This window comes from Lethenteron reissneri, unplaced genomic scaffold, assembly GCF_015708825.2.
Source record: "Lethenteron reissneri isolate LAM-NWPU_2019-01 unplaced genomic scaffold, ASM1570882v1 scaffold_115, whole genome shotgun sequence".
NCBI lineage: Eukaryota > Metazoa > Chordata > Hyperoartia > Petromyzontiformes > Petromyzontidae > Lethenteron > Lethenteron reissneri.
In genome coordinates this window covers 291131-303664 of record NW_026890838.1, presented here as the reverse complement: position 1 = coordinate 303664, position 12534 = coordinate 291131, and the positions used below count along the sequence as shown (strand labels likewise).

Below are 12534 nucleotides of genomic sequence, written 5' to 3'. Positions count from 1 at the left end.
TACTCCTGGTTAGAGATCTACCCAACCCAAAGGTCCGCAAATACTGGCTGCTCTTACTCTGCAGGTTGAACCTAGGAATTGAGTGTGCAACTACACGTTATTTTAATTAAAGGCCTGTGACAAAGGTGCATATATTGGAGCTTCATTGTCTCAAGCTTACACATCTACCGGGTCTCCATTTGACTTTGTATTGTCTAAGAAGTCCACCCACACCTCCACTTCCACAAACTCCTGGGAGTTGCCTCGCTCTGCCTCACAGTGAGAATTCTCCTCCTGCTTCACGTTGCCTCCATCGATGTGAAGGTCCGATTTTGGAGTTGAATCTTCATATTCACATTTTACCATCGCTTCTTCGCTCTTCACCATCATTTCTTCACATTTCACCTCTTCAAAATCCACCTTGACACATTTCATTGCGTCCAAGCTGGAATGAAATTCTGGTTCTTTTTTCAGAAAGGATGGGCTCATTGCAGCACTCGGATTTACACAAGCCGATTTCAGACTCCGCTCCTTGGGGATCTTCTGATGCCTATGTGTTCTCTGGTGTCTTTGAAGATGTGATGACCGTGCAAATGCCTTCCCACACACAGTGCACTTGAAGGGTTTATCTCCTGTGTGTGTTCTCTGGTGTCTTTGAAGATGTGATGACCGTGCAAATGCCTTCCCACACACAGTGCACTTGAAGGGTTTCTCTCCTGTGTGTATTCTCTGGTGTCTTTCAAGATTTGATGACTCTGTAAATGCCTTCTCACACCTAGTGCACTTGAAGGATTTCTCTCCTGTGTGCGTTCTCTGGTGTCTATGAAGATGTGATGACTTTGCAAATGCGCTTCGACGCACAGTGCACTTGAAGGGTTTCTCTCCTGTGTGCGTTCTCTGGTGTCTTTGAAGATTTGATGACTTTGCAAATGCCTTCTCACACACAGTGCACTTGAAGGGGTTCTCTCCCATGTGTGTTCTTTGGTGTTTTTGAAGAGATGATGACTTTGCAAATGCTTTATCGCACAAAAGGCACCTGAAGGGTTTCTCTCCCCTGTGTTATCTGGTGTTGTTTCAGAGGAGATGAACCTAAAAATACCTTTACACACAAACTGCACTTGAAAGGTTTCTCTTCCGTGTGTGTTCTCTGGTGGATCTGAAGAGTTGATGACTGTGCATATGCCTTGTCACACACAGTGCACTTGAATGGTTTTTCTCCTGTGTGAGTTTTCTGGTGCTGTGTCAAACTTCCAGTACGATCCGTGCTGTTTGCATGCTGGTCGCATTGTTTCCTTCTTGTACCGAGCTGTGCCGAGCCCCTTTGCTCCATCAGACCAATTCTGCTGAGGAAGAGTCAGAGAAAGCGTCAGCTGCAGACAGAAAAACATATCCACACCATCTACGTCAGTATCAAGGCACAGAGGAATGCAGATATATACACAGTCACACATGACTTACACATCTATACTAATTAATATATTAATGATATAGTGAAAATAATTCCCCAATTCATCACGCGGGCTGTTAAGACACCCAATGTGAGAGGGCCAATGGTCATAAATATGCCTGGATGCTCTAGTATCTTCAAAATGAATCTTTACCCAAAACTCCAAGCACACAATTTCGACTGTCTAGCTATGAAAGGAATATTTAAGAAAAATTCAGCTATAATAACAAAGTGTCTTGAAAATAATACTATTTGTATTATGCAGAAATGCATAAATTCATGTTCAATCGAAACTTCGAGGTGGAAGCCAGGCTCAGATTTGCTTGAATGCTCGGATGAATAGATCTAACTTCAGCTGCATACAGTGAGGGAAAAAAGTATTTGGTCCCCTGCTGATTTTGTACGTTTGCCCACTGACGAAGAAATGATCAGTCTATAATTTTAATGGTAGGTTTATTTAAACAGTAATAGACAGAATAACAACAAAATCCAGAAAAACGCATGACAAAAATGTTAAAAATTGATTTGCATTTTAATGAGGGAAATAAATACTTGACCCCTCTCAAAACATGACTTAGTACTTGGTGGCAAAACCGTTGTTGGCAATCACAGAGGTCAGACGTTTCTTGTAGTTGGCCACCAGGTTTGCACACATTTCAGGAGGAATTTTGTCCCACTCCTCGTTGCAGATCTTCTCCAAGTCATTAAGGTTTCGAGGCTGACGTTTGGCAACTCGAACCTTCAGCTCCCTCCACAGATTTTCTATGGGATTAAGGTCTGGAGACTGGCTAGGCCACTCCAGGACCTTAATATGCTTCTTCTTGAGCCACTCCTTTATTGCCTTGGTCGTGTGTTTTGGGTCATTGTCATGCTGGAATACCCATCCACGACCCATTTTCAATGCCCTGGCTGAGGGAAGGAGGTTCTCACCCAAGATTTGACGGTACATGGCCCCGTCCATCGTCCCTTTGATGCGGTGAAGTTGTCCTGTCCCCTTAGCAGAAAAACACCCCCAAAGCATAATGTTTCCACCTCCATGTTTGACCGTGGGGATGGTGTTCTTGGGGTCATAGGCAGCATTCCTCCTCCTCCAAACACGGCGAGTTGAGTTGATGCCAAAGAGCTCCATTTTGGTCTCATCTGACCACAACACTTTCACCCAGTTGTCCTCTGAATCATTCAGATGTTCATTGGCAAACTTCAGACGGGCATGTATACGTGCTTTCTTGAGCAGGGGGACCTTGTGGGTGCTGCAGGATTTCAGTCCTTCACGGCGTAGTGTGTTACCAACTGTTTTATTGGTGATTGTGGTCCCAGTTGCCTTGACATCATTGACAAGATCCTCCCGTGTAGTTCTGGGCTGATTCCTCACCGTTCTCATGATCATTGCAACTCCACGAGGTGAGATCTTGCATGGAGCCCCAGGCCGAGGGAGATTGACAGTTATTTTGTGTTTCTTCCATTTGCGAATAATCGCACCAACTGTTGTCACCTTCTCACCAAGCTGCTTGGCGATGGTCTTGTAGCCCATTCCAGCCTTGTGTAGGTCTACAATCTTGTCCCTGACATCCTTGGAGAGCTCTTTGGTCTTGGCCATGGTGGAGAGTTTGGAATCTGATTGATTGCTTCTGTGAACAGGTGTCTTTTATACAGGTAACAAGCTGAGATTAGGAGCACTCCCTATCAGAGTGTGCTCCTTATCTCAGCTCGTTACCTGTATAAAAACACCTAGGAGCCAGAAATCTTTCTGATTGAGAGGGGGTCAAATACTTATTTCCCTCATTAAAATGCAAAATCAATTTATACAATTTTTGACATGCGTTTTCTGGATTTTGTTGTTGTTATTCTGCCTCTCATTGTTCAAATAAACCTACCATTAAAACTATAGACTGATCATTTCTTTGTCAGTGGGCAAATGTACAAAATCAACAGGGGATCAAATAATTTTTTCCCTCACTGTACATGACATCATAACAACAGTCTGGACCACTGAATGGGTTCTGCAGGACTGGAAGGATACCCTAGTGGTCCCCCTCTTTAAGAAGGGGGACCGCACAGACTGTAACAACTACAGGGGCATCTCACTCTTTAGTGTGCCAGGGAAGGTCCTGGCAAGGATTATTCAACATCGCCTTGCTAGGCACGCCGAGAAGAGGCTTGCAGAGCCCCAATGCGGTTTCAGGAAAGGGCGGTCCTGCACAGATGCCATATTTTCTGTCAGTCTGCTACAGCAGAGGTGTAGGGAATTCCAACTAGACCTACATCTCTGCTTTATTGACCTGGTCAAGGCCTATGATACCATTAGTAGGCCTGGGCTCTGGGTTGTTCTTCGTGATTTCGGAGTCCCTGACCCTCCGCTCACGATCATTAAGGACCTTCATGATGGTGAGCGGGCCCGTGTAAAACTAGAAGAATCACAGCTGTGTTCGTTAGTTTCTGAAAGCGCTTGTCCTGGTGAGGGTCGTGGTGGCAGCATGCCGAGTAGGGTGGTCCAGGTCTCTCTTTCCCTGGCGACAGACTCTAGCTCAGACATGGGCAAAGTACGGCCCCCGGGCTGTATACGGCCCATTGGGCTTTTAAATCCGGCCCGCCGAACTTGTCCAAATATTATTATTAAATTAAATTTTACCTTCCTCCTGTAATGCCCCCATTTCCCCATTAGATGAAGCACTTTGACCAGGAGTGTGGTGTAAAGTAGAACCTCTGGTCACGACCATAATTCGTTCCATAACTTTGGTCGCAACCCGATTTGGTCGTGACTCAAACCTAATTTCCCCATTGGATTGTATGTAAATACGATTAATCAATTCCGGACTCCTACGAACTGTATTTAAATATTGTTTTTTTAAGATTATTAAGCACAAAAATAGTTAATTACGCCATAGAATTCAGTGTAATAATAAACTAAATGTAAAAACATTTAATAACACTGAGAAAACCTTGAACAGAGAAAACTAGCATTGCCGCATCAAGGTTTAGAATCGTTCAACAAGATGATTGTTTCGTCTGCTACATCAGTTGGTCGATTCTGAGAGAGAATATTCGTATGAGCATGAGCAATTCATGTTTCTATTGAAAGTAAGTTAACAGTAATATTTGGGTACGGTATTGTTTTTGGAAGCATTCACCGTAATATCATATTAACGTTTACTTCACCGCATCATCGTATGAATGATGCGAGAAGAGATTAACGGGTTCTCATGTTAGCGATTTACGTACTCGGCGCTTTCGCTCTCTAAATTACGTCTTGAATGAGGGGGGAGGGGTATGACTACACTCACAAAATTAATATCTTGCTAGAAATTTTATATAACAAAAGTTATATACATTATATATATTACTGCAAATACAAACTTGACACTGTCACACACCCACATGGTAAAAAGGTGGTGGTGTGTCCAGAACCATGCCTGGCCACCTTCATCTGCTCAGTATTAATGCTTCCTCACACTTCACCATGTAATTAATTCAAGATGAATCAACATAGCAGGGGCCCACAACAAGTTCAGCTTTCACTTACACTATGTAACACGATTTTTGTCCCTGGATGGCTAGTGTTATTTTTTTTATTGGTTATGCCCACACACTTTCCTTTCGTGACCAGGACTTTACATTAAGGAATGACACAAATGAACACATTTTCTCATTGAAAATAGGTACGTTTCAAAATATCACTGTCCTGGTCACAAAAGCAAAGTTTGTGGGGAATAATAGCCATTTTCTGTACTTTTGAGGCATAAGCAATTAGAAAATAACCCTTACTATGCAGGGACAATTTTTTTTTGTTACGCAGTGTTATCAATCATGTTTGCTGTTGGCGATAATGAAACTAATTGTTGAGTTCATAATGCAGTGAAATAACTGCGCTACAGCTCCCCACAAAGATAAACTCTTAAATACACATGCATTTCACATGGATCATTAACATCTGACTTATAAACGTCATTATTTCTGTCTGTGTGTCTGTCTGTGTACAAAATTTGCTAAGGATTTGGTTTTAAAAAAAAAGAACCCAGGTACCACGCCATAAGTCCTGTAAGTGAGCCAGTGCTATTACATTTTCGCATCCATCAACTTTACAGTAGTTAAATTAAAAATGTAGTGCTAAAGTCACATACATAAAAACTATTTACAAACTTATTTACTCTATAAAAGTTTGTGTGTGCGTGGGTACGTCCATGTGGGTGTGTTAGTCCATATATGTGAGTGCGTTGTGTGTGCGAGTTCGTGTGTGTGTGTGAGATGAGTCAGATGCCTTCTATGACCTCCTGTCACAGGTGCTAGCTCAAGTGGCCCCACGAGATCATCTTGTTGGGTGACTTCCATGCCCGTGTTGGTCATGATGCTGGCACCTGGACTGGAGTGATTGCAAGGCATGGACCAGATCAGCTCAATAACAACGGTAGGAGGCTGCTCGATTTTTGTGCAGCCCATGGGCTTGTAATTACCAACACGCTGTTCCGGCATCGGCACATCAACACCACATCATGGATGCATGCCGGGTCCAAGCAAGAACATCTTCTGGACCACATAGTGACAGAACAGCGGATGCGGGCCCATGTCCTTGACACCAGGACCTACCGTGGAGCTGATCTGCCCATCGACGTCTCAAGATGGCGGCGGCGTGTGCAGCGGTGTGTCAGTTGGAAAACAATCAAAAGTATCGAAAAGGCATCTAACACAGATAATCTGCCCGTTGAGCTTAACCGAAATGGGGATTATTTTTTAGAGCCCAAAAAAATTGTTGACAATTTTAACCTTAATTTTTCTGAAGCTGGTAACCTTTTTGATAATGTACTGGGAGTCACCCTTGCTCATGCAAATTCCTATACACCTGTCCAAACATTAAACGAATTTAGTTTCCACCCAATCCACGAAAGTAATGTTCTGAAACAACTGTCCTACCTCAAAGAGTCCTCCCCTCTAACGGAGCAGATAGTATTCCCGTCTTTGCTCTGCTAACTGTTGGTCACCTAATATATAAACCTATAGCCCATATTTTCAACTGGTCCATCCAACATTCCTATGTTCGTCCACTTCACAAAGGGAGCCCTAAAGATGATCCAAATAACTACCGACCTATCTCAATTTTGTCCCCGTTGACGAAAATTTTTGAAAAATTATTAAACTACCAAATTAGCAGTTTCCTGTCCGACAACAATCTATTACATTTAACACAATCTGGGTTCCGAAAAAATACAGCACATTCTGCTGCATTAGTAGCCTTGATAATATGTAGTACTGCACCAGTCTTTTTCTTGACTTGTCCAAAGCCTTTGATACAGTCGACCACAACACCCTGCTTAGTAAACTAAGTTGTCTCAGGTTCTCCAAACACGCAGTAGAATGGTTAAAAATGTACCTCTTTTCTCGCACCCAAACTGTATTCACAGATGGTTGAAGGTCACTGTTAAGATAGCAAAAGGGATTCCACAGGGTTCCATCCTTCGGCCCCCTCTTGTTCTCTCTTTATGTCAATGACTTGGGCACTGATCTAGATCATTCCAGGGTAAATCTTTTTGCAGATGACACGATACTAATTACTGCTGGCCGTTCTCCGGATGACGTGATTGCCTTCTGATCTTCAAAATGAATGTTAACCCAAAACTCCCGAGCACACAATTTCGGCTGTCTAGCTACAAAAGGAATATTTATGAAAGCTAAATTCAGCTGACATAGCAAAAGGTGTTATGCAAAAATGCATAAATTAATGTTCAATCGCAACTTAGAGGTGTGAAGCCAGCCAGGCTCACGATGTCCTTGCAAGCTGGAATGAACAGATCTGACTTCAGCTGCATGTGTGTACTGTGTTAACTTGACTGTTCTACACTATGGGAACCTCATTTGCCAGTAAAAATATGTTGTTTTTTACCCTTCTATCTGGCAACAAAACTGACACCTTTTTACAAGGAGTCATGTTTGCATTGACTGTTTCCAGTCGTATAAAGAGTTCCAGAGGAAAACAAAAATAAACTACTGTTTTGATATAACCTCCGTTTTCAACAGAGTTAATAGACTTTACTGCAAACACACATTTTACACTGTCCCACACTGGCATGGTTAACAGGTGGTGGTGTGTCCAGACCCATGCCTGGTCACCTTCATCGGCTCAGTATTAATGCTTCCTCACTCCACCAAGATATTCATTGAGGATCAATCAACACAGCCGAGGCTGCGTGTCTCTCTCTCTCTCCCCGTGGTCGCGTGGATTTCCCTCCGGATCCCCTGGTTTCACCTCCACATGCAGAGAGAGAACACCGCCACGCTGTTGACGAGCCTCACCTTGTTGTTGTTGTGGGCAGGTCGCTTCTGAAATCAAGAGCGGTTTTGCAGCTCAAGCGGGCTCGACCTGGTAAACAATAAAAACCGTGTTAATATTTAAACAAAGTTACAAAGTGGCGAGCCGGGTGAAGACAAATTAAACTTAAGCGAGAGAATTGAAGCGAATGCGATCAGGCGAGGGCAGGAGGCAAGGCCCCACGTTCTAAAGTTCCAACCTGGACATCGCTTCCATGCTCGCTGCTACTCAAATGACATCCGTACGAGAGAGAGAGAGAGTGAGGCTCTACCTCTGTAAACAACAACAACCACCACAACAACCACCACCACAACCGCGATGAGAATTTCTCACGTCGGATTTCAGTTCCCGCGCGGAGCGGCAACTTCCCGTTACCTCGTGACGTCACGCGGCAGCAGCAGGTGACATGACGTCACTTGCGTGGTACAAGACACTCCTCTCCCACAATTAGCGGCTCTGAAACTTAAATAAATTATGTTAATGAGCCTGGCCCAAACGTGGAGGGATGGGGCGTGGGTGCCGAACCGGTCACAACGAACTCGAGACGACTTTCACGAATAAATTATGTTAATGAGCCGCCAGTCACTGGGTGTGGCTTTGCCCAAATAAGGATAGGACTTGAACAGATAACGGAAGTGACCCAGGCAGAGGTGACGTCACGCTCAAGGGCGCGTTTGACGGGGTGGGGTGAATACCTTGGTGACATGACGTCACTAGCAAAGTACACTTCCCCCTGGCGTTTCACGCCGATGAGGTAATGCTGAGTGGTGACGTCACAGAGCGGGTTTGGAGTTTACGTTGATTTAGATTAATTTTCCATTGCTCCCTCCCTTGAACAGAGACCCCTTGGGTGTGTGAGCTCAGCAACAACAATGTGGACATTATTGTGTGTGTGTACACACATGGACAGTGTGTACATTGTGTGTGTGTGTGTACACTGTGTGTGTACACATCAGACTGACTGAGATGACTGTGCCCCCCACAGTGTGTACACACACACAGTGTACACACACAGTGTGCTCAACAGTGTACACACACACAGTGTACACACACACACACTGTGTGTATCTTGGTGGAGCTGTGAAGGATGAAGGCAAAATAACTAATCAGCCCACATTGTGACAGTTTGCATCTCCTTCGGCATTGATGGAGTCCCAGAGATGAGCATACTGTTCACATGCAGGCGGTTTTGATTCAGTAGAATGTAAAGAAGGCGCTCACTCTCAATGTTGGCATACTCATCGACAACATACTGGTGAAAGAGGTTGGCGCACCATAATGTGGTGTCCTCCTCTGTCCATGATCACGAAGGAATATACGTTTTTTTTTAGAGGAGACAGTTTCGTGAGGATGTCTTTGTCCTGCAGCTTTGTAATTGGAGGAATCTTGACGTGGTACCCATCTTGGCCTTGCGACAGAAAAATGTGTTATTGTAGGGCATCGTATGCTCCGTTAGTGTCAAGAAATGGTGCGATAGTGTTTTCTTGGTATGGAAGAACAATGTCTCTCGCACAATGTTCCTCACCCACCGTAAGAAAGCAAGGTCAATAATATTTGGGACATTGAACCTCCCTGCGTGCTCCCCGCTTTGGTGGAAAGTAAAGGTGCGGTACAGCAAAATTTAAATGGGTGATGTTCCCACGAATGTCACAAAACGATAGACGAAATGTAATGGGCTGTAGCTAAGAAAATCCAACGTATTTAGCAGTATAACATATTAATCGGCATCGCAGTACTACATATCAGTAAATAGCGTGACGTGCGCAATCGAAACAATAGAAATGCTGTTTCATTCAGACTCTGTCGCCTCGATGGACCTGGTTTTCACCTGAGGACGGCTGCTTGCGTTGTGGCCGAAACGTCGTGAGAATAATTTTATTATGTTTTATTCTTATTATTTTATTACTTCCCTTCTACTTGACTTTACCGAAAGAACCAAGAAAATAGAAATGCAGTGAAGAAATAAGACGAAAAAATTTTACATTAAAGAGCAGCAGAGCAGTACGTACAGGTAAGTTGAGAAGTAGGCTACAGTCTAGATTACAGACTGCCAGTATGCTGACTCAATGACATAAGCATTGCTACAGTAGACATAAAAAGCTGGCAATATGGTCAGCAGCTGAAAAAGCAGGATACAGTCGACATGAAAGGCTGGCAGTACACTGAGTGAGGTAAAGAAGCAGGCAACAGATTATAGACTGTTCTGCCTCATGGCAGGGGTTTTGCCTCACGGCAGATTGGGGAGGGGGGTGTATGTACACAGGAATTTCCTGTTTTTGATGCTAATTTTGGTCACGTGACCAGGAAGTTGCGATTTAAGATTCCCGCTCAACCACGCGGGCGTCGGCCATTACACACATATTTCAAGATGGCGGCACACATCGTGTCCCAGTGAAGCCAGCCGCAATTGTCCATTGTGGGACTTTAAGAAGCATTGTCTGTAAGTTCGTTTATGTTCTAATAATATTGGCAATGCTGTTATAATGACCGTTATAATGATGTAAATGCCTTTATAATGCTGTTAAATTGTTATGATAAATATGAGTGCTAGTTAACAACGAAGCCTGCTACTTTCCTTACTGTGAATGTTACTTGTAATTTAATAAATCGAGTCAAACTTGTACCCAAGTAACTTTATTGCGATCCTGAGAGCAAGGATGACGAAATATCTCATCCACAATTTAGTGTTATGTGTAATACTGTACATTTGGGGTGCAGTGTGATGAATACAAGATGTGCCTTTATGTAACACAGCAGCTTATGCTCTTGTATAGTTATTCAGTGGTAATGTAGGGGCCTGGTCCATCCAGGATCTATTGTTGAGAAACATGTTATCTAAGACAATGGTATGATTATGTGGTGTTCATTCATTGTGTTGGTGTTTCCGTGTATTAACAGATGTTGTATCTGTGCTGTTTTCTTACCAGTTTTACCTCGTTAAATTCAATAAATGACGTTTGGAGTCAGATGTTCATCCTGGCTCTGAGGGTTTATTGGACGCGAGGTTAACTACTCGGCTAGCAGTGCAACGCAGCGCACAGCGAGGCGGAGATAGCAGTTAAGACGCACACAACACAGACGGGTTAGCAGGCAGGTAGGAGGCGGAGCCACGAACGGTGAGAAACCAGGGTAAGCATCTGATTGGAATGGTGGCTGTTTTTTATAGCACATGTTAATGATCCACGTGCAATGTATGTGTATGTAATACTTTATCTATGTGAGGAGCGGTGGCGCAGTTATATCACTGCATTATGAATTCAATAATTAGAGTTTGATAATCGTCGACAGCAAACATCATTGATAAGTGAAAGCTGAACTTATTATGGACTTCTATGTTCAATGATCCTCAATTAATTACATGGTGAAGTGAGGAAACATTAATACTGAGCAGATGAAGGCGGCCAGGCATGGTTCTGGACACACCATCACATTTTTACCATGCCAGTGTGTGACAGTGTCAAGTTTGTATCTGCTGTAAAATATATTAACCAGGGGCGGTTTCGTCATTAGGGCGATTGGGCGACGCACCACCAATGTCATTCAACCACAGAGTCACGCTAGCCGTCACTGTGCCTCTGGATATAGTCCAATCAGCATCATGCTACGTTCTGTGGAGTACCGCCTCTTTTTGGGTGATTTCCCTCCAGCTGAGAATCGCCCCGAGTGGTCCCATAGACTTACATTCAAAGATGTTTGTTTTCGAACGGGGGCGCTGCAATGCATTCTCTATGGCTTCCGGGAGGGCTCGCCCTAACGTGCTTACGTCATCATACGTGCTTACGTCTTCATACGTAAGCACGTTTCATCCAACAATATAATTTGTCGCCACCTAGTGGAATCTTTAATAAAATAAACTTGAGTGGTTTGTTTTAATAGTGAGTATAGAAACAAACAAGATGTATTGTAAGAGTCACTTTATTTTTCATTAATATTAAAGAAGTGAAGTTGCCTTTACATGCTTAAGCTGTTAATTTATCCATTGCATGGGTGGACCTTATCCTTATCAATCATCCAGACATTTGCCCCCCCTGAGAGATTTTGCAGGAGCCGCCACTGATATTAACTCCATTGAACACGCAGGTTAAATCAAAACATTGTTCATTTCTGTTTTCTTCTGGAACTTTTTCTAAGAATGGATAAATTCAGGAAATTAACACAGCACATTTCCAGCTGAAGTTAGATCTGTTCATCAAAGCATTCAAACAATTCTGAGCCTGGCTTCACACCTCTAAGTTGCGATTTAACATTAATACAAATAGTATTATGTTCAACATCCTTTGCTATGTTTGCTGAATTTTTATAAATATTTTTTTTTGTAGCCAGACAGCCAAAATTGTGTGCTTGGAGTTTTGGGTTGACATTCATTTTGAAGATACTAGAGTTTCCAGGCATATGTATGACCATTAGCCCTCTCATTGTGTGCCTTAACAGCCCCTGTGATAAATTGGGGAATCTTTTTTACCATATCATGAATATATGAAAAAGTATAGACGTGTAAGTCATGTGTGACTGTGTATATTGCGCTTCCTCTGCAGAATTGGTCTGATGGAGGAAAGGCACTCAGCGCAGCTCGGTACAAGAAGGAAACAGCACGGATCGTACTGGAAATTTGAAACAGCACCAGGGAACTCACACAGAGAAACCCTTCAAGTGCACTGTGTGTGAGAAGAAATTTGCATGGTTATCAGTTCTTCAGAGCCACCAGAGAACACACTGGAAAATTGCCCTTCAAGTGCAGTGTGTGTGGCAAAGCATTTTCAGTTTCATCTGCTCTTAATAAACACCAGAGAACACGCACAGGAGAGAAACC

The 12534-nt window shown here is 43.3% G+C and overlaps 1 pseudogene; it reads right to left on the bottom strand.

The window, feature by feature from the left end:
* Positions 1-8093, bottom strand: part of LOC133361581 (zinc finger protein 91-like) — a 49615-nt pseudogene extending 41522 nt beyond the window's left edge.
* Between the last annotated feature and the right edge of the window lie 4441 nt (positions 8094-12534).